The sequence below is a fragment of the Dipteris shenzhenensis genome, chromosome 33 (assembly GCF_047967505.1).
Source record: "Dipteris shenzhenensis isolate YYH24624 ecotype China chromosome 33, Dip_SZ_1.0, whole genome shotgun sequence".
NCBI classification, from domain to species: domain Eukaryota; kingdom Viridiplantae; phylum Streptophyta; class Polypodiopsida; order Gleicheniales; family Dipteridaceae; genus Dipteris; species Dipteris shenzhenensis.
Window position 1 is genome coordinate 22206106 of NC_141628.1, and position 23949 is coordinate 22230054.

General features: G+C 41.7%; 1 long non-coding RNA gene across 1 annotated transcript; it reads left to right on the forward strand.

The window, feature by feature from the left end:
- The first annotated feature begins 21459 nt into the window (after window positions 1–21459).
- On the forward strand, window positions 21460–22357 carry LOC147879833 (uncharacterized). The gene is made up of 3 exons (XR_015540625.1): window positions 21460–21618; window positions 21713–21793; window positions 21967–22357. It is a non-coding gene; the product is annotated as an uncharacterized LOC147879833 (long non-coding RNA).
- The last annotated feature ends 1592 nt before the right edge of the window (window positions 22358–23949 follow it).

Below are 23949 nucleotides of genomic sequence, written 5' to 3' on the forward strand. Positions count from 1 at the left end.
GTTTAGACGACCAAACCTCTCATGCCACAGCTTAGTGTTCTTCACATCCGCCCGGGCACTGAAATTTGAGAGTTTGTAGATGTTGTTGCACCATGTACCTTTCCCAATGATCTTCCCTTGAAGATCTAGAATCTGTGCACCATTCTTATCAAATTAAACTTTGAGGTCCCGATCCGTGATCACAGAAATAGACAACAAGTTCCTCTTGATATCTAGCACATAAAGAACATTGGACAACTGTTTTACAACTCCATCTGACTTGAGAGCAATCGTACCTTTTCCTTTTGCTAGACATTTTGCATCATTGCCGACTGCTACTAGGATGTCATTCCCTACCGGCTATAGAGAGGTATACCAATCCTTTGGACTGGTCATGTGGCACGATGCACCACTGTCAATAATCCAAGGTTCATCTACAGGTACATGAACTGCCTCTATGCAAATATCCTCAATTGCTACGAACAGCTCTACTGGTACTGCCTGCATGTTGTTGCTCGACTCTTTCTTTACTCCATTCTTCTCATCTTCAATCTTCTTCCGGCACTCATTCTGCTTGTCCCTGCCTTGTTGCAATAGAAGCACTTGACCTTCTTCTTTCTCTTTTTATCATCAGAAGAAGATGGGTTACCAGAGTCCTTACCCTTACCTTTCTTTGATCTAGCATAGAAAGCCGAATCTTCTCCAGTCCTCGTCTTTTGATGCATCTCCTCCTCCAGAAGCATCGCGCTGAAATCCTCAAAGCTGGGCGGATTTCTGTTTTGCGTATTCAGCGTCGTAACAAGATCGTCGTACTTTGGTGGGAGAATCCATATGCACCTTCATGCTAGATTCTTGCTGGTGATGGTGATGCCAATCATAGTCATCTGATCGTGTAGATTCTTCACCCTGGTGATGAACTTCTCTACCGTTTCAAACTCAGACAGTTTCTCATTCGCGAGTTCAGTCTCCAGATTTTGAATCCGTGTCTAATTCATGGTCTCATACTGATTTTTCAAGACCGTCCATGCCTCCTCCGATGTGGTGACATGTTGAATTAACACCATGACAGAGTCACTTACACTACAGACAATAGAACACAGCGCATCTGCATTTCTTCTTGTCCACGTGAGAATCTCATCCGCAGTTGCTACTATCTGTTGTGCTGCATTGGTCGGATTCGGTCCTAAGACCGCGGTCTCGGGACCGGCTTCATGTCCACCCCAATAGCAGTATCCCAAAGCTCCTATGCGCTTAGGATGGTCTTCATCTTGAACTTCCAGAGTGGATAGTTAGTGCCGTCCAACTTTCCGCTTTCACCGAACAGTGGGATTCGCAGTCTTGCAGGCTGGGCCATATCTCACAATCTGCTCGCAAACAGAAACACACTACCAAATCTTCTTGCTAGAGTCCAGGATCTGATACCATGTAAGAAAACAATACAACGTCTGTGCTCAATAGATAACAGGATCTTGTACGCAAGAGAGAAAAGCAGATAGTATGGAGAATCAAAAATTTAATTACTGTAGAACTGATACAATAGATGGCGCTGCCTCCCAGCCATGCACTCTTGTGTGAGGAGCTTTGATGGCGTGCTGGAAATAGTAGAGGACGGAGGTTGGATGCTAAGGAATTAGGGTTACTGTAGCCAGTGATGAAATGGGCTTCAAAGGCTTGCTCTTATATAGCCACCAGTCGTAGTCAGTTAGACCCAATTGGGCGACTGACCCAGTCTGCCCAAAATGATCGACTGGGGCTCGGTCCCGAAATAGGCCACCGACCACACGATAGAACTGGTGCGCAAAATAGAGCGACTTACCTATGGTTCCCATTCGGCCCAGAGCCATCCGAGATCATCTAGGGCTCCAAAAGGGCCCCACAACCCGAGAGTGGGCTGCCCCGGGAAATGCTCCATCTACCCTCAATGCGGTCAGTCATGGGATGCCTTCCCGCACTTGCATGTAGCCTAGTTGGTAGTGTGCCAACTCTATCTAAAGCCGTCTAGCCATCAGGCCACACATGGCCCCCATCTAGTGTCCAAACCAGGACCTACCGGATAACCGAGCTACTCAAATGCCTTCTCCTCATATGGGGGGCTTACAAGTAGAGTCAGCTGGTTCCCACGTAGTTACATGAGAGTGGAGCATTGATATCTAACACCTCTCTGCTCACATGTGCAAGTCCTAGGTAAAAATGGGCAAGCACTCCTCTTTGGGTCCTCAGCATGGCACACTCAGCAAATCACAAGTACATCAGTACAAGGACTCCTTGGTCAAGAAGATAAGCGACAAACACCATGGAAAGTCAATACACCAATCAGCATCAACAACAAATCCCATCAGCAGAGCCATAATGAAACAGGGCACTGACTAATGCCTAAGTCAATAGTGTCTTGAATTTGAGTTCACACATGGAACAACAAGTGGTTCTCCACAAGCAACTCTTGAGGATGCATTTAAGTTCAGGGTGAAGGTGATTACATCAATATGGGTTTGGATGAGTTTCTTTTGACCCTCAAAGCTTTTTTCATATTCTTTTACTAGCATCACCATTAACTATCTAACTTCTACTCATCCTCTTTTCTTTAATTTTCTTTTCTTTCAGTTCTAGCTTAGAAACCTTCTCTAGCATCCCCCTTTTATAAACCTCTTAAGCCATAGTCCTCATTTTAGGGATTTGTATGGTGTATTATGAGACTCCTCTTTATTTGATGGCTCAGACAAATAAAGCTCCAGATGGTGCCACAACCTTATTGGGCTCAAATACTTCCAAGCAAAGCCCTCAATGAAATATAATCCATAAAATGTATGTTAAAGGAACTTCAATGTAGAGAAGCAAGACAAAATGTCATGCACAACTCCAAACGTTCAAACATGGAAAGCCATAGTCTGATGAGAATCCATTAGAAGTCTCACTCAAATCAAAAATGGGACTTAAGAGAAGCATGAGAATGCACTTTACTTACTCTTCTAATAATAACACCACTAGGATATACACTCCCTAATAACACCTTCTTCCTAATAACTTACCCTTTAGATTTTTCTTTTCCTTTTTCTCATTTCTTCTAATGGATTGGATTGAGATCAGGAAGGGGGGCATGTTAGCAGATTGGTTAACAATATGCCACTATTGGTCAATGTATGTGATTTGATGGACAGTGGCAAGTCCATAGAGCCAACTAGATGGTAAAAGAATGAGAAGAGAGAGTGGTGTAAAGAGATTAGGATTGGCCTTCCATTCAAAAGGTGACTTGTATAAAAGGCCAAGTGGTTGACTTTGGTCTTCATTGTTGTATGCACAACTTTGGAATACAAGATCCCTCTTCTCTTGCAAGAGTGTCTTTGGGTGTTCTCTTGTTTCTTTTGTAGTGCCTTTGTGTTTGCCACTCCATCCCCCTTCACTCTCCTGTTCCCTCCTCCTTCTCCCTCCCTTCTCTCCTTTATTCTCCACTCTCCCCCTTCCCTCTTTCTCTCATGGAAACACACTACAATAATCTGGGAGCCGCTTGAGTGACACATGCGATGGCTCGTGCCTTGCTGCTTGCTCTCACAAGGAGTAGTTTGGAGTGGAGGCTCCATCAGCATTCCTTTAAGATCCCCATGACACGTGAGTCACTGTTGATACTACACAGTATCATTCAAACTGGCCTATGGCCATCCTTTGTATATATATTTTCACATAGATATATATATATAGTGGCTCGGGTTATTCCCTTGTACTCCCCAAGGGTATTTTTCATTTGTAGCTAGAGGGCCTAGTTTGAGTGGGGGTGTTAGAGCTCTATATAGCTCACCCTAACTCAGCCAAGTCCTCAACTATATATATGCCTATGATCTATGAATAGAATCACTTCCTTGGGAGCAAATCTTGTGTCCGCCTCTCTCCTCTTTCTCTTCCTCTCAACAGGCCTATGGTTGGTCAATCAAGAAGATCCTCAAAGATTCCCCCTCTTCTATGAGCTCCACAGAGAAAACTCCCTCATCTCAAAATGGTGGACCCTTTGCAGCAGGTAATAACAAAACCAACAAAAGATTTAACTGAATGAATCCCTCTGCCAGGTGCTCATCATGGCAACCTTGAAATCCACAAAATTTGGCAAATTCTGCAACAAGCGACATTCCAACACACAAATTGTTCTGCACGTCAACAATTCCCTCGAATCAATCTCTGAGTCACAAAAAGTGTGGTACTTGGACACCAGCGCAACTTCGTCACATGACCTCTAAAAGGTAGTGGCTCATGAACTTTCATGAATTTCAAAACCCTCTAATGGTTTACTTGGGCAACCGTCACCCACTTCAAGCGATGGGTTTCGGATCAATGAAAGTCTACCTCTCAAACGGTAGTGCAATGATAACTCCATGACGTTCTGCTGCTTCCACAGCTAGAAAAGAACTTGTTTTTTGTTGTAGCCCTCACCTCTTTAGGCTATACCCTTGATCTTTGATGGGGCCATTGTTCGAGTGAAATTTCTCAGCCACGGCCTTAGCTATGGACACTCAATTGTGGCATCGTCGTATGTCTGGAACATTCAAACTTTAAGATCATGACACAATTGTCCAATTCTACACTAGTTGTTGGCTTGCCCCTGAATCTTCATACATATGACCCATTTTGTTTAGCATGTGTACACGGCAAGCAGCACCTTACGACCTTCTCAGGTCTTCATGATTCCCATGCCACTGCTCTTCTAGAACTGGTGCATGCAGACCTATGTGGTCCGATGTAGAGAAGATCGCTTGGTGGCACCTCCTACTTTCTCTCCCTCCTGGATGATTACAGTTGTCACTGCAAAGTCTACTTCCTCAAGAGAAAGGGTGAAGCCTACCACTACTTCCACCAATAATACAAATGCACTATGGTTAAGACAAGAATACCTATCAAGACTCTATGGACCGATGGTGGCGATGAATTCTACTCCAGCCAATTCAACCAATTGTATTGGATCACGAAATTTCTTAGCAAACAATGATCCCAAAGACACCATCACAAATCCCACCGGCAAAGAGGAAGATGCAGACCCTTATGGAGGCTTCTCCATCCATGATCCAATAGCTGTCACATCCCCACACCTTTTAGAGTGAAGCCATTTCAATGGTGGCCTACCTCCAAAATCTGACGACAATTAGTTGACCTCTTGGTATGACAAATCATCAAGCTTGGATAGGTCATCAACCCAATGTACGCCACCTATGTGTCTTTTGTTGTCCTGCCTTAGTTGGTGTGATGATTCATCAATTGATTGTAACAACTAACACAATTGGCTACTTGAGTATAGATGATGAGTTGGATAATGAGGAACGGAGATGATGAAGGTGATTTGGATTGATCAAAGTATCTAATGGTTGTAAAAGGCCATGGGCCATATTATAAAGTTATGAATCTTAAGTCGTGGGCTAATTTATTTTATAAATTTGGGATGAGGGCAAATTAAGCCTTGTGATATTTTAAGCTCGTGAAGCTATGTTGAGAAATCCCTCTAATTATGGACAAGGGATGCTTTTCGATGTACTATTATTAGCTCTTTGCTTTTTGGAATTACAATTATAAATATTCTAGATGGGAAGTAAGAGCCACCATCTAGGGGGGGCAGATTGGAACCCATGCAGTGTCACTCTCTCTTTCTCTTCTCTCTCCCACTTGTTTCCTCGTTCTTGGTTTCTATGGTTTTGGTAAATCTTGAAGTTGTGACCATGTTTGATTTCAATTTTCATAACAATGTAATCAGAGCTTGGTTATGCCCTAGCGTGACCGTGGGAGGCAAGTGACATGATTTTCTCTAATCTGATGACACAATCATTCTCATAATATTCTTTTTTATCATTTCAACTACTTGATCTCTAGGTTTTGAGTTTATATGCAAAAGTTATCAAAGATGCTTCGAAAATGAATGCTACAACTGCGATTGACAAAATTGATTTGCATTGTCTTGTTCAAAGGGTGTGTGCTGGTCCTTTTGAGTGGTTGGATTAATATGTTCTAACTTTAGGTAAGAAATTTATGGTTGTTTCTTTTCCCTGCCTACTGTCAATGAATTGGTAGAAGTCGTCTTTGGATAGAAAGATGAATAGCCATGACTAGAGATGACTTAACCTTAAGGCATAAGGATAGTAAAGATTCATATTCTTATATAATTAATGATATTTAAAGTAATAGTAGCATCATATGATTTCAAGAATGGAAGTTGTATGAAAATTGCAACCCGGATGTCACTCTCCTAAGCAAAAGAACATGGCTATTTGGAAGAAAGCAACAAGAGTAAATTACAAATTGAGAGCTGGAGATGAAACAAGGATAAATAGCTACATGATATGCATGCTATTGCTTCAATGCATCTCTTGATACATCTTTTATTCTTCTTCTTTGCTTTACTTAATTGCTTTTCTTAAGTTCCATATGATGAGGTCACTATGAAAGAGAGGCTCTGCAAGGAATCTCTTTTGAACCACAAAGTTATTAGACCGACAATTGAATGGGAAGCAAAATAAAGTTTATTGGGGCTCAACCAAGCAAGAAAAGATTTGGAAGGACAAAGGAGATACGTATCTATTCTCATATTTTTGTTTTCCTATATTTTCATTTTTCTTACTCTCATAGAAATACTCATATAAAGATAAGAAATAATGGTATGATGACGTAAGGGAATGGTCGAATTTGAAGAAGAGTGATACATCAAATTAAAATAGCATGAAAAAGAGAATAAAATATGATATCCTAAATGGGATCTAGGATAATCTAGGTGAGCTAAGAGTCTATCATGGTTAAATACGCATGATTATGTGAGCTAAGAGTTTGCTATGATTAAATAAGCATGATTATGTGCATTAATAAGAATAAGAAGACGTATATCTTGTGGTATGTATGAAATAAGAAATACAATTACTAAGAGGTCATGTATCCTCATAGCTTGCTTGAGTAGATGCCAATCCTAGCTTAATTATAGATAACAAATCTATTATTGTGCGATACATATGGTATGCTTTGTTAAAGTGTTCTATTAATGTAAACTAAATTGAAGAAAATTAAAGAGAAGAAAAAGCATATGACATTTTTTGCTAAGTAAGAGGGAAGGAACTAGTGGCAAGCTTTTTGCTCTAGTAGTTTCTTTATGGAATTGCTTTTATAGATAATGAAAAACGGTTGGTATTTCAGATAATATCTTCTATGTATTTTCTAGCAGCTAAAGAAAATACATATAAGATCATTACAAGCTACCAACCTAAATCAAAAACTTTGACATGTGATTAAACAATGACGTACATATACCCTTCTATTGATCACAGAAACGGTATATGTCACTTGTTGCTACTCACATTTAAAAAATAATAATTACGCTTTGTATTTGTTATTATTTCTCAATATCATTTTGGTATAGATGTTGAGGAATATGACAAATATAATGCTGGAACCTATACCAAAATAACATAAGCAATGAATGGATGTGGTATAGTGCTTTCTCTTTATAGGGTAAGAATAAAAATAATCTTTCATAAGTTTTGAATTGGCTAAATTCATTCTCTCTTGGTTAATGAGAGCTTAAGATCTCTTGAAGAATTTTTTGATCATGATGATACTTAATGAATATCCAAGAGATTACTCTTCACATCTCTACTTGTTGACTTGGAAAGTCAAATACACAACTGAGGTCAGTTGCAATCCAAGCAAGAGGGATGTTACGGAATAGTATTTTCGATAGTAGACACTCTCACCGGTACACAGGTAAGCCTCTTGCACAGAGCACCAAAATGCCTCTAGCATTGAGTTATCCACATCACGCAATTAATGATACGAGATTCATGAGTGGAAAGAGAACCTTCTTCAACCATTCATTGCCATAGGGTATGTACTAGTCTATGATGTTGAGTTGATCCTCATTGGCCTTGACAGATCAAATGAAAATGCTTTAGATGTTAGAATGGATCAACCCTTAGTTTCTGATCATGCACATTCCTCGGTAAGCCCTTAGCATGAGGCACATTCAACAACAGTAAGCCCTCAACATGAGGTATATTTGATGATAAGTCCTCAGTATGAGGCAGTCCCATCTACATTAGCTCAGTCTGATTTCCATGATGTACATCCATCACTCTCATGCATGGATTCGACTCCATCTTTTGCTAGAGATGCATATACTCAATAGGAGCTCACCTATGATCATGCAGTTGTTCAGTAGGTAAGTCCTCAGTATGAGGCACTCACATCTTCTACCGCATGCATAGATTTATGCCACAACACATACAACTGTTCAGGCAATTCCATTCTAGCATCCATCACTAATGCTTTCACCTATGATACGGAGCACATCATCTCTTTAGACACAATTTCCATGAGCATTATAGATCAGCAGATTAGTCTTCATGACATTTTATCATTGGCTTAGTCATGCCACATTACATCCTTGGATCCAGTCATCACCAGCACCTCTTTTGATCGACAGATCATTCCTCAGCATGAGGATACCTATGCATTAGTGCGGTCCTAACCTAGTGCAATTGACATCTATAGGTTCGTTGGATCCATGACTACATATTGATCCCTTCATCAGCATTTGGCACCTCATTTGCCTCACGGACATCTTATGCATTCTTAGTTGTATTTCAGGCTTCAAGGCCTTTACACTGTTTGCTCCTTCTCGATGAGCCTATGACAGATGCTACATCCCATGCCTATGATAGATGCTACATCCCATGCCGATGGATGTTTAGCCATGCACACATTAGATGACCTTTAGCTCATGATAGTTGAGTATACAGGTTCAAGACAGGTTTGACATGTTGCCATACCTTGTCATTTGTACGAGCCTCTTCTTTAGCAGAGTAGCATATTCCACCTCACCTTTGGCCCTAGATTTTTAGCCCCTAGATCACTCTGTCCACATCGACTATGCGGTCTTCTTTGACCCCGCATTATTTGACAGAGTTTACACTACTGCAGCATACATCCGACATTGCTGTTAGTTCTTTTGGGTTGGTGACACCCTCGTATGTCACAACCTACCACATTCTTTCTCCATCACTACATCAACTAGCCTCACATCTGGATGCCTCTTCTATAGAGCAGCTACTACATAGTCCATGGTGACATATGACATGTTTTTCCTTGACATGTTCAGCACGCAATCATCATTTGATTGACCAGTCTTTGTTCCAGGTGGACTTTACCTTCTACTTATTTTCTTCCTCTTCTTTTTGGCCAATATTTTGGGTTTTATTCCCAAAGGTGAAGGATGACCCACAAATTAAGAGGGGGAAATCCACATTATGTATAGGATCATAAGTTGTACTCATTGTACATGCTTCCGCTACGTAGTCATGATGCTCACATATGCTCATAATACTCTCAATTTAAGAGGGGTTGTTAAAGATAGTGTAAATTGCACTAGCCACATAGGGCATAGGGGCAAACCCTAGCTCTAACCCTAAGGGGTTCACATGCATATCTTCATGTTCATTGTCGATACACTTAGTGAATAGGTAGCTATATTGTGTGCACTCCTCTCTCTCTCCCTCTCTCAATTTCGCTATCAGAGCAGATGTACAAAAGTCAGCAGGCCACTTTAAAGTGCGAGAACATTGTCGTGAAGCAGTTTGTACTACAGCAGGAGATTGGAAAATGAACGGGGCCTCTGAAGCAGGAGCGGAGAATTCAACTAGGTTGGAGGCTGGAAATGAAAAATCAAAAGAAGCGATGGTGGTACTAAGCATGATGATAGGGTGGGTTGGAGATGAAGGAGTAGAAACTAAACGAGGCGATGAAGGGTTAGGTTGAAGCACCAAAGGAAAGACAAGCTTGGCTAGAGATGAAGGAATATATAAAGGACCAAATGGATTAGAAAAATAACGCACAGAGGACTCTTGTGCCATCTCGAACCTCTCCCCCCCCCCCCCCCCCGCCGACACACACACCAAACCTGTTGCAACCAAAAGGGTAAAAAACACCTTCATTTGTTGATGGTGATGTGGCTCCTTTACAATGGTTTTTGCATGCAAACAATCTCTCTGGAGAATATTCTACTAGATGCCTCCCCAAGTGACTTGTAAACTTTTTTACTGTTCTAGCTTTCAATTAGCCTCCTGGCTTTTCCCAAGGGCCTACTTGTAATCTTTTTACTTTTTTACTTCATGGTGGGTTTTCACCTCTTCTAAGGTTTCCCTAAGAGAAATATAAGATTTCACTAAAAAAAACTCTCTCTCTCTCTCTCTCTCTCTCTCTCTCTCTCTCTCTCTCTCTTACATAAATCCATGTATGTAAAGACAAAAACCCACAATGAATCCCAACCTCCCCCCCCCCCAACCAAAAAAAAAGCACACAAAAACCTTACCCTATCCCTAATGCATCATAGTCTTCACACCCATCGCCCTCCATGCACATCGGCCAAGGGTCCTTCTTGCCAACCTGATTGTTACTGCTCACTTTTTTCTCTATATAGATGCTTGTTGCCAATCCATAGCCTTGTCACCTTGCAAGCATTTTCATGGCCAACCCTAGCCAACCTTCACGCTTAGGTGCTCGGCTCTTACCTCCCCTCATTTGCTTCCTCACATTCATCACGATCATTGCTTGGCTCTACTCATGGTTTCCTTTCATGCCAGCCCTCATGGCACCCTTTCACCCTCTTCTTGGTTACTTGGCATGCTCAGGTGCTTGCCTTTGATCCTTACAAACACTTCTCTTTGTTCTCTGTTTATGACGGGCTCCTCAATGCTATCTTTTCCTCTTTTATTCATTCGCCAGCCTATTTTGATGGTGCAAGTGCTATCTTGGTCATGATAGCGATGCTGTGAATCTTTTTCTTGCCTAGCCTTATGTACGCCTCCTCTTCAGGAAGTTTCTCTTGCACTTGGCTCATTGCCATGATGACCTTGCAATGTATGTTGCCACCTTCTATTCTTGCATGTCGATAGCTCCCCTACTCAACCATCTTTCCCTTGCAGTTAATAGCTCTTTGCTCTCATCATCACTGTCTTGGCTATGCTTTAATTCACTACTTAGCCCTTCTTGGTTATTTGGGTGTGGTTGTTCAAGCCTTTCTAAGTCATCCGATTATTCGTGATGGAGTTGGTGCTTAATGGCTCATATATCAATCCTCTTACTCCCTCTTGTATGTGCTCTTCATGACTGCACCCATAGCTTTATCTCATGACTCCTTCTCCTCAATGATTCTTTTCTTCGATGACTTTTACATGACTTGTCGAAGCCCTTCATGCTTACAAGTATGCCTTATGATGATTACATTGACTTTTTGTGTGGTTGAACAGAATGCTTTGTATGGTTTGTGGTTACAAGAATCCCATTTTCATAGTGTGTAATTCAATTCTTATAGCCAACCGCACTTTAATTAGCATGGTTGGCATTTTAATTAGCACGATTCCAAGCACATCTATAGCTGACGATTACAATTTTGAATAAAACATTACAGCTCCAAAAAATTTAGTTCACAAGGCATTCATTGATAGAACATTGGAAAGGAAATTAAAAGCCGAAAAAATAAAAGGAGTGTATATTAATTCATAGCCCAAAAAGTGCATGTATGTACATATAGCACGAATCCAAGCCACGTCTTGTGGCTTCAAGTACAAAAAATAAGAGGAGTGTATATACAAGAGAGGCACGAAGCCAAGCCAATGGCTTCAAGTACAAAAAAGAGTAGCTAGCATTACTTCTATGACTAATCTAAGTCATCTACGTCCTCACTCCCTTCTTCATCACCTTCTTTGTCACCTTCTTCATTGCCTTCTTCCTCCTCAGTATCCTCACCTTCTTCCTCCTAAATATCCCAAGGGGCTTGTAAACAAGGGACAACATGTATCAATGTATGAAAAATCAAATCTTTATTTACAATATTGACATTATTTAAGTACTTTTAAATACCTAGGGGGGGCACTCTAGTAGCTCGGATATACTGCTCCTCAAGTATCAACCCCTCATCATAGAAGTGCCTCCATGTATGTCCTCTGCGATGTCCACGATGGTAGGCTATCTCGATAGGAGTAGGGTACCTACCCACGATATCAACCTGTAAGATGACACAATTTGTGGAGAGGTTAGTACAAAGAAACAACCGCCTAATAAACTACATAAACCCAATATAATTTGAGATCGATACTTACAAATTGGGCCTCCCATGATTCAACACCCCCTACTCCAAAATGCACGTTTTCATATTGCTCCATTTGGATCCTTCGTGCCTCCACGTGCTATAGGTTCACCTTCACTGCCTTCATTGCTTTTTTCCACTCATGCTTATGAGTGATGTGGGGTTGGCCCCTTGGTGGTTGACCTCCTCTCTCCTAGCAATCTCAGTTAGTGCATGCCTCTGAAGCGAAGATCTTTTATTGGCAAGTATAACAACTTTGACTTTGCCCATTTAAATATGAACTCAACATTGAGGGGATTGGGATACCTAGAGCATACAACATTGATGGTCTCATCAGCCAACCTTTTTGGATGCTCTTTGTATGGAATAAAGCAATCTCTATAGTTGTTAGCAACTATAGAGCACATGAAGGCCATGATGTCCTTCCCCCATGCATCCATTAAGGTGCCTCCTCTCTTAGTGATGTCATAGAAGATGTACCATCACACTCTGGCATGTATACATCGTCTGAGTCATCCTTGCCCCCACCATTACCCCCCCAAAGCACTATGCCATGCATCCCCTAGAGCTCTCCCTACTACTATGCCTATTGCCCTGTCATGACAAGCTAGTACGCTAGCCACTCATCTCTAGAGAAGGGACTCTTTACCACACTGGAGTACGTTGGTGGCTCTGCGAGGTAGAAGGGCCTCCTGACTGTAGGGGGAGAAAGAACTCCAGACCGCCACACGGGAGAAGGGAGTGCTGAATGATTGGGGAGAAGGTTTTCCAGACCGCAGGGAAGAAGGGACTCATGATGATTGGGTAGAAGGGACACGGCTCTGTAGCTTGCTAGGCTATCTTGACTCCACACGAGTAATCTTAGCTGGTGTGGGGTTGGGGTGGTTTGGAGTCTGTACTGTCTACTCTTGGGGGGTGTTTTGAGTACCTGTCATGTATGTGTATAATCTTGAGGAGTGGGAGGGTGCCCCAAAATGATATATAACTCCCAAAAGATGGCATCTCAAAGATCAAGTGAGGCTCTTGAAGTTCTTCCTGGCCACATTTCCATCATGCATGCAATCATTGGGGCAAAAGAAAAAATAGGAAAAGGCAAGAGAGAAAAAGATAGCATGACATTGAGCAAGCATTTATAGACTCCTCTGTTCTTTGAATTAGAGTGACAAAAGTCTACATATGCTTGCTCAATTCTAGGCTATTAAAGCTTCACGTGGGTGGAAAAGAGAGAAAGAAAGAGACGAAAAGAGAGAAAAAGAGAGAAAAAAGAGAGGAAAAGAGAGGGGAAAAGAGAAGGGAAAAGAGAGGAAAAGAGAGGAAAAAAGAGGAGAAAAAAGAGAGAAAAAGAGAGGAGAAAAAAGAGAGAAAAAGAGAGGAAAAAAGAGAAGGAAAGAGAGAAAAATAGAGGAGAAAAGAGAGAAAAAGAGAGGAACAAGAGAAGGTAAGAGAGGAAAAGAGAAAAAAACATAGGACAAAAGACAAGAAAAGAGAAGAGAATAGAGAGCAAAAGAGAGGATTTGCCCTCTTTCCATCATGCGTGCAATCCCGTGATTTCCATCATGCATGCCCTCTTTCTTTATCCCGCCCTCATGCTGAAGTCCAATTTTCCTCATGCAATCATTTATTTCCATCATTCATGCAATCCCTTATTTCCTCACGAATGCTTAAGGCATTGGAAATTCGACTTAAACATGCATGCAAGGGAAAAGAGAAAGGAAAGAGAAAGAAGAGGAAGCATAAGGGGAAGGGGAAGGGGAAAGGAGAAGGAGAAGGAGAAGGGGAAAGGAAAGGGGAAGGGCTATAATGCATGTTTGGAAAACTTTGTCAGAGCGCATCTATAGATGCAGCAGACAGCCTGTCTATAGGTGTGGCTGCCTATTTTTCTAAAAGATTAGACGCACTATTAGAAGCGCCTATAGATGCACTCCGACAGATGGTTTTTTAGAAAAAGGTGAAAAGGACATGTGCCCTACCCCAAAAAGAACAACACTAGTACCAAAAACATCCTTTTCCTACATACGACAAAGGATGAAGAACAACTTCTAGAGAAGACCAACCACCAAGAGACTTACCTTGGATAGAGGTATGGAAGCTTCTTATCTTTCTTCAAAGCTACCTCTCCTTCTTCTCTTCCTTGTTCACCCTTTTCTCTTGTATGCTTTGGGATTAATGTGTATGTCTGGAGATGAGTGTGGGTGCTTGGAGATGAGGGTGGATGCTTGGAGCTGTGTGTGTTGAAAGGAAAGCAAGCGGTGTGGCACGGCGCTAAAAATATCAAAAGGAAAGCAAGCACGCTAAAAGTAGGTTCAAAAACTAGTTTGCAGTCTGCATATCTACACTGTGTTTTAGATGCACCTATAGATGTGTTCCATAGTATAGACACGATACAAAGTTTTGTCATTTAATACTCAAGGAAGAACACATTTTTCGGGTCGTTTATTTGTAGTATGTCTTCATCTTCAAGTAGCTCCAATGAGGATGAATCCCTTCGTATCCACCATCATGAAATGTGATTGGAGCAAAAAATCAAATGTATGTGTGATCGATGTCGAGAAAACATGTATCGTGCATGTAGAATTGGGTCTTAGTATGGGAAGGTGACACAAAAAGCATTGTCCGAGACATTCACTGCTTTTAGTGGTATAGGACACCTATTTCAAACCTTCAAATTTTATTGCACTGATAAAATGTGCTTTTTGACTCTTACAATATTGTAAGTTTATTAACAAACATTGATATTAAAAAATTTTCATATATTAAGGTACATAATTGGTGCTATAACTAATGTGCTATGTGCTTTCATAAAGCACAAAAAGCATGCCACCTAACCATGCTTAGACCCAATTACACTCAATCACATCTCAAAGTACTAAGGATGGGATGCGGTCGTATCCCGAGTAAGTGTTAAAGCATTGAGGTTGATTGAGATACCTATGGGTGTTCATGTGTTTGATATATGATCCTTTTTTAATTTGATATAGGATGCAATGCCACACCCGCATATGTTGCCCTATGTTCATTATGAGGAGGCGAAGCATCGGCAATATGAGGTGGGATCCTCAGGAGGGACCAATACAGATGCATGGAGTGATGGTGATAATAGCCCTCCACTATTACCTCATGAGGCCATGGAGGAGGAGGTGTTTGATGATATGGTGTGGGATTTATATGTCCATTAGTCCTCAGGTAGGGATGATAGCATGAAGCAAGACGATCTTTTTACTGCAGCATCGATCCACTGTTTGAGGGGTGCACATTCTCTGTTCTACATGCCTCCCTTGAGTTACTAAACTTGCAGACCATCTATGGATGGTGGAGCAATGCAAGTTTGAATGCATTACTCAAGTAAGCTTTAAAGTCTATTTTGCAAACATGGTGAATTATGCTAGTGGGTCAATTACTCAAAGAATTTTCCTCATTTATATGGTCTTCAAGTACAGGCTATTGTGTAAAATGCTTCCAAGGGAGAATAAATTACTGACCTCAAGAGATATAGCAAGGAAACATGTGACCTCTTTTGGAGGATTGGATTACAAGCGCATCCATGTGTGGGTCAATGATTGTGTTCTGTTTCATGGATCACATAAGGAGGCAAGAGAGTGTCCTACTTGTGGAGAGGCAAGATATAGAGTAAATCTCAAAACTTTGGATGTGCCTCATAAGGTTCTGTGACATTTTCCCATAATCCCTCACATCCAGCATATGTTCAAGTGTAAATCCTTTGCAAAGGTCATCATGGCATTCCTCCCATTGATCAACCAATGGCAAGTGGGAAACTCCCACAGACACTCCTGCATGGAAGCATATTGAAGACACATGGCCAAGCTTCAAGGAAGAAACCTAGGAACTTGACACTTGGATTGGGTATGGACGGTGTGAATCCATTTGGTCTCAAAAGCACCTCTTACAGTGTATGGCCAGTGAAATTAGTGAATTATAATCTTCCACCCTTTATGTCGATTAAGAAAGGACATGTTATGTTATCCCTTCTAATTCTAAGGAAACATAAAGTCGAAAATCATGATGTTTACGTTGAGCCTTTGATTGACAAGCTAGAGGTACATTGGAGAGGTATCGAGGTGCATGACATGAGTAGGCTTCCCTCATCACGAGACTTCAACTGCAAAGTAGTCTTGATGTGGACGATGCATGACTTCCCAGGCTATGGCGAGTGTTCAGGTAAGAATTGAACTTTTAATTATGAGTAAGCAATCGATGTGGCACCCTAAACCCACCTTACTTACGCAATTGCATCTATTGTTTAAGTCTCACTACATTGAGTTACCATGCATGTCCTATTTGTGGTCCTTCGCTACTTGCTTCACGGGCAAATGCATTGAATAAGGTCATCTATGAGATTCACGATTGATTTCTCCCACCTTATCATCCTAGGTATGTTCCCCCTTGGAATGTAGTCCCCACATAGTCACTCACTATAGGAGATTGGATGAGAATTTGGAACGGTTCCATGACTCCACCACTTGGCATGAGCCAGTAAGGGTTTGTAACTATTGTGTGCTATACTGAATGGAAATAAAGATTGCATACTAACACCATTTTGTTTAAATACTCCATCTTTTATTGGCTACCATATTGGTCCCACCTCAAGATCAATCACCTGCTTGATCCCATGCATATTTTCAAGAATGTGGCATCTGCCATTTGGGAACTTTAAATGGAACACGAGATTTCACAGGCATAAGGGAGGATCTACATAGGATGAATGAATCTTGGCTCCACAAGAGAGGCCAAATGGGTGTGTCTTTTTACCCCGTGCGCCATGGAGGTTATCAAAGCTAGAGATGGTGGTGGTGAAGTGAGCTATCACTACAATTCATACAACCACTAGATGCATGGGGTGTTTGAAGGGGGCCTTCACAAAGACCAAGAAAAGATATGTAGAGGAATCATATGGCTTGAAATCTCATTATTAGCACAAGATGCTCCAAGTAAGTATGACTTAGCATAATCTCTTTTTCCTTCCAAATTTGTGAGTGTAGAAGTAACTAATCAACCATCGCTCATGTGTTCAGTTCATACTACCTAGTAGCATTTCTCATAGTTCAACAAAGGACATGAAGGATTGTATTTACAAGATGGGTAAGCTTGTGAGGTACTTTATAGGATACAAAATGTGAAGCGTATCAATGCTCTATGCGATGTTTTCATATTGCTAATATGGTGCACTTTTTCCTTTCTAGGTATGTGAGCTCAGAGGAAATAGATCCCACCACGCTTGAGGATGCTCGAGTTATGTCAGTGGAGATGGTTTGTTTAGTGGAGGAGACCTTTCCACGTTCTATTCTCACAAGCCAGCTACATCTCATAGTGCATTTGGTGGATGAGATTGCTATATATGGCACTATACATGCACGATGGTTGTTCTTCCTCAAACACTTCATGAAGACCTTGAAGGGTTTTGTGAGGCAATATGCAAGGCCCAAAGGTAGCATGGCCGAGGGTTATTGGTTTAAGAGTCACTTGCATATATTTCTGAGTTTCTTGTTGATGTGGATAGCTCTCTCCCATGACTATGGAGAGATGATGAAGACCTAAGGATGACCTCTATTGTGCCTTAAGGGAAAGGACGGAGCAAAGTAATGGACACGGAGTTACTTAATAATATCAACCTCTATTGCATGCTTAATAGTGATGTGATGAAAAGATGGGTGACAAGATACGAGGATGCAAAGGCAAGAAGACAAGGAGAAAGGGCCCTCTCTCGTATAAACCACAGGTCTTATGTGCCATACCCTCAGCATCTAAGAGCACTTTCAAAGGATATTCATGTGGATTGGCTACTTGACAAAATGGAGAGAGCTGAGAGAGATGAGGGGATGCATATCACAATGGAAGAATGGGAGTGTGCTAAAGGATGCGTGAGCAAGGTTGGTATATAGAATGTTACATGCATAAGTTAGGAGCTTTCAATAATTTAGATTGCTTATTCAATTGGTTTTGTCTTGGTGTAGTGTACCATGTTCAATGCTATATGGTGTGAGGGCAAGCATTTTCGGACACAATGGATTGATGATAAGAGAAACATGCAAGATTGCAACGTCATTTTTAGCTTTGAGGGAGCCAATGGAGCCATGGATAGAGATATTTTAAATATGTACTTGCTCGCAAGTGTTTTATAGGATTTTACATAGTGCCGCATGAACATACATGAATTAAGTTGAATCTATTATATGAGTGTGTGATAGATAAAACTAAATGGTTGAGATATCTATAGATACATATATTTCTTTTAACCAATAATGTGGCAACGTGCACGTTTCCTACTTGTGTTTTTTTATAGAGTGAGTGAACCAAAGACACACACAAAAGAGAAATAGTAGACATAGCCCTAAAGAGAGAAGCATTAGAAAATCCCCATGGGGAATCTTCATGAGACCATTCTTTAAGGTTGAGAAAAAGAACGACTATGTGCACATGTGTATAATGGAGAGGATGCACTTATGCATCCGCAGGTGCTCAAAATGGCCTTAAAATGGCATTTCCCATCTGCGAGGTGCAGACTTTTGGCACCTCCATTTCGACCGCTACTGCTTGTCGTCCTTTCATGTTTTACCTATGCAAAGGGGGCCAGAAGTGTACAACAACTTACCACTGGTGTTAATTCATCGCGGAGAGCACTCTCAAAAAATCACATGAACACATTTTTGCCATTAAACGGGTCCTCGAATTTGCAGGCAACACACAACTGATCAGGTTTGCATTTTGGCCTGCCCATCGGAAGGCCTTAGTGAAGAAGTGTGATACAAAAGGAAAAATACTATATTTTAAGACATTTCTTTGTAGTTTAAGGTGATTGGTCGATGTATGCTCCATTGAAGCTATTGTAAGGGGCTTTCAATGCATGCATTAACTGACTCCGTCTTCTTTGGCTTGCCCTCTCCCCCCTCTCTCTCCGTCTCTGTCTCTGTCTCTCTCTCTCTCTCTTCTTCTTCTCTTCTCTCTATCTCTCTCTTCTTCTTCTTCTTCTTCTCTCTCTCTCTCCTTCTTCTCTCTCGGTAAGCAACATGAATGAAATTCATCTCGTTGGGCTCGTCAACATGGAAATGCCAAGGGTCTCTCTTCTTCTTCTTCTTCTCTCTCTCTCTCTCCTTCTTCTCTCTCGGTAAGCAACATGAATGAAATTCATCTCGTTGGGCTCGTCAACATGGAAATGCCAAGGGAAAGTCCACATCCGAGGTGTCTTTCAGGCCTGCAACACCCAAGGCGTGAATGGAGGTGACGTATCGAACAGTGAAACTAAGATAGGGATGCAATACCATCCGTGAGCTTGCAGGGCAAGTGGCGAAAATCTATGATTCAGATGTCTCCGAGATAATTGGTCGAAAGAAAAGAGCGAGGAGGACAAGCATGCCCTGCAGGAATCATTGAGGTCACGCGTAGGGCCGTCCGGAGTCATTGGCAGTCTGGCCTCGCAGTATGTGAAATGGTTCTACGAGGCAGCTGGAAAGCCAGCCGGGAAAAAATTGCCCAACCTCACAATGGCCTGCTTTTTAAACAGCGACGTCGATTGAGAGGGGAAAATATTGGAATTGGGTCGAATTAGGCAGGATGCAGAAGAATGAAATGGATTTGGGTCGAATTAGGCAGTATAACGTTGCAGATTAAGGAAGGTGCTAACCCAAATGTGGAAGGGGAGGTGCGAACTGTGACGTGTGGATGTGGGCGTAGCTAGCAAGTTAACGATCGAGCGTGACGACGGAGACTATCAGAAATTGTCGTCCTTTCTGCGCAGATGCTGGTCCCGCGAGGGCGGACGAGTCGAGGGAGGGAATGCCAATGGAGCTCCGTGATCAATACGAATTCTGTTTTGTTATTGAAATTACTTTTGTTGAGTGCCGAGCTAATTCCTCGACGTAAAATCATTGTTATAGACGAAATCGTCGACGTAAGACCCTCAAAGTAAAATTATTGCTCTGAGGATATAAGATTCTTATTACCGTACCAAAATCGTCGACTTAAAATCATTATTATGGGTTATAGGATATACACCGCCGTAGATTCTTAGTCCATCAGCTCCACACTGCGTAATTGTGGACGTAAAATCATTTCTATGGACGAAATCGTTTACGTAAATCATTCTTGTGGACGAAATTTGGACGGAAATATATTGTTTTGGTGGTTTCTATATCTGGCTGGATCATTGTCTATTGATGAGTCTGCACATCTATGTGATGCACATTAAGTAAGGAAGTTTGTGATTCTACTCCCCACATACACATAGATGTGCACATTAAGTAAGGAAGTTTGTGATTCTACTCCCCACATACACTTTGTGAGTGCCCGTTCCCACGATAGTCGATCACAACATATTTGCCATGGAATGCCAAAAAACCGAGATGCTTCACCTGTTCCCGCCTATGCCCCCGGATATGTCGATGCCAAAGTTTAGCGCCCACCCGAGCAGTGTGGTGCTAAGGCTAAATGGAGGATTGCTATCTGCTTGCGTCCAAAAAACCTTCTGACCTCAATGTGTAGAAGGGCTGGAGCGCTCGTCTGATGAATGCTGCAACTCCTCATAGCACCGCAAGGATAGATGCTGGGCTGCGTTTGGCTATGCCAAGAGCCTTGGCAAATATGCCAACCCGGCTATACATGGGAAATCTCTCTAAGCTCCTCGGCTATTCTATCAGTCTTCCGTTGTGGGTTCCCTTTGTTGGTCCATTTCTAATAGGCCATCCTTTGAGCCACACATGAGTTGTTCACACGTGATGGCCCAGTGCATCCCCATGACGATGTGTACAAAAAACATTTAGCTTCTCATCACCTCCATGAGTGTCATTTGCACACAATTTTCTCCCACTCTTGCCGGCGGATACTTCCTTGTAGCCATCCCAAGTCGACCTAAAACGGCCCCACATCCGTAATCGTCAACGTAAAATAATCGTCACGTAAAATCGTTCTTAAGTCGAAGTAAAATCGACAAAATCGTCCACCTAAAATCGTTGTTATGGGTTACAGGATTAATACTACCGTAGATTCTTAGGCCAAGGTCCCGCTCTTCGTCATTTTCGTCACCGATCGTCGTTATGGACGAAATCCTCGAAGTAAAATCATCGCCGAGCAAAAATTTCAACGTAAATCATTGTCACGAATTTCAGGATATATACAACCGCCCATTCTTCAGGCCAAACAGCCCCACACTGACATCGGAAACGTCAGTAGATGGATCATGGACGGATTAGCACAGAAGAGGCAATGTTTGGATTGGACGGATTACAATGTGGCATGCACTACATGACGTCCCTCTCGCATTGCTGTCCCTTCATGGTTTTCCAGAGCCCCATGCCCGTGGGCCATCGTCCTCCCCTTCCCCCGCCGGGAATCTTCCCCGTCTCCTCCCTCCCTTCTCCGTTATATTTAGCTCCCCTGCCTCCTCTATCCTCCATCCTTCCCTTCGCCTTAGCTTCCTTTTCAAACTTTCTCCCTCACCTTCCCCCCTCTCCCTTTGATCTACCCAACACCATGTCTTGCTGCGGTGGAAACTGTGGCTGCGGTGCCAACTGTGGATGCGGCACCGGCTGCACTGGGTAAAGTCTCAAAACAGCGCCTCAACTCATGCCTTGTTGCATTGAATAATTTCTCTGTTACGATCCTTTACGATCCTTCATTTCTTGCCCGCAGCTGCAAGAGATCTGAGCCGCTTTTCCTTGGCGAGAGGACCTTCCAGGCCACAATTGGCATGGAGATCGCCTCGAATATGAGGTGCGCCATCACAGCCGATTCTTGAAGTTTTTCGATTCTTAATATATTCAATATCGTTGCCCTTTTCAAGACCGTATAAAAAATCGGGTTGAGCTGTATGAATGATTGCAGTATGTAGCTCTCGATGTCGCAGGACAAAAGTGATCGATTAACAGCGTTCCCGTATTTTGCAGCTATTCCTGCGGAGCCGTTATCTTTGAATCTGCTGAGACGAACAGCGCTCGCTGTCGCTACTCTCCCTTCTCTTGCACTTGAACAGAATGTTTTTGGGAAATCCCCTGATTTCTGAGGCATGCAGATCGAAAAGTCTAACAAGGCAAACGCTAATAAGACTGTCAAGTGATCCGATTGACAGCATCACGTTTAACGATTGTATATCTGCCCGCGTGTTTTAATACGAATACTATAAATCTCGCCTACTCATTTTGTTTTGAAGCTGGCTACCTGGAACCGTTCCTCACAAACGATCTTGATTCAGTTTTAGAAGTTCTCCGGTTGATTCTGCATAATATTTACTCTATATGTAAAGGCATAATATTTAAGAGCTACTTTAGTTGATGAGTTTCTCTCTTCCTGAGCAAGAGCTTTATCTTCTCGTTTTGCTGTGCATCCTTCATGTAACGATTTTTTTTTTTGGGTGGAGTATCAATGTTTAAATCCTTCATTCCAGGGCACAACTTTTTAGATTTGACTAGCTTGAGAGTATTCATGCTTCAAAGACCTTCTTCCTAGTAATTCTAAAGCACATAATTACTAAAGAACCATAGATTTGAGTTTATGATCAAAGAGTTTCTTTGGATGGCTAATGAATTAATTTGACACTTGGCTAAGAATAATGGAAATAAAATCATTCATTGAATCATTACTCGTCCATTTAAAGATACATAAGAAATGCTTATCATGTCTAAAACTCTTAACAATAATGCATTATTGGTAAAATTAACAAAAAGCTTGCAAAAACCTTGAAACCATACATTAGGGGTTCAACATTAGGGTGTTTAATCCAAAAAATCATGAAAAATATACATATAAGAGGTTTTTAATTTTGTAAAATCATAAAAATCAAATCTCTAAACCTAAACTAAAATCCGGATCAATATTGTTGCAATGCCTATGGATGAAATTTCCAACACACAAATCTCTCTCCTCATAAGCCCCTGTTCCCAATTGTATCACATATGCATCTTAAAGAGCAAGCCTTTGTGTAAAGAATGTGCCTTAAAATTTAAGATCATTTCCCTAACATGTGTGTCTTTTAATGTGGAACTACTTAAGGGTACACATGCAAGTGCAACATGACTTTGATATATGATAGTGAAGTGCTATTCTAGGCACCTTCTCCTCTTTGAATGGTATTAACAATACTATTAAGGTAATCGTAATGGAAACGCTTCGAAGGTCTTAAGGACTTGAAGTATGGGTGGGTGCTTTTGGTGTTGCAATGTATGCCTTTACTTTCTTGTTCGCACTCTGTGTCCAACTTTTGAATATAGCCTCCCTTTTATTAGCGTGGTAGGATTTTGGAAAGAGACAGTGCTACTAAGAGCCGGTTCCCATGCACTAGAGGACTAGTAATCATAAGTGGAGAATCTTCGGGCTTCAAAGTTAGCACTAGGAACCATCCAAAGTTTGATTAAGGCACCATGGTGAGTCAAGTTTCTTGCACCGGTTTCTCCCACCAATGTGAAGTCTTGAGCTAGAGTGTGAAATGAGAAGAGATTGCAAATGCATATTCAGAGAAAGGAGAGAGAGATTGATCATAGAAAACAAGAGATGGGTTTATTGATGAACGTGAATATGTTCATATAGAATGAACATGAGGCAGAATAACTACCATGGAGGTTACACGCATGAGGCTGGCAAGCCTGCACCTCATGGTGTCTCCTTATGATCCTAGTGTTAACAATGGAGTTAATTTAGCTTTGTATTTAAGCTTTAACACCCCCCGATTAACTCCAATTGTATGAACATCTAGGATAGGCTGATGATGCCAAGACCTTGGCAACATTTCTAGTGATCGAGTGCAAGAAGAGCCTTTGTCATGATGTCTACAACCATTTGCTGAGTTGAGACACATGTGAACTGCACATTTTTCTCTTCAAGATGATGCTTGATGAAGTGAAACTTAAGGTCAATGTGTTTTGTTCTTTCACTTT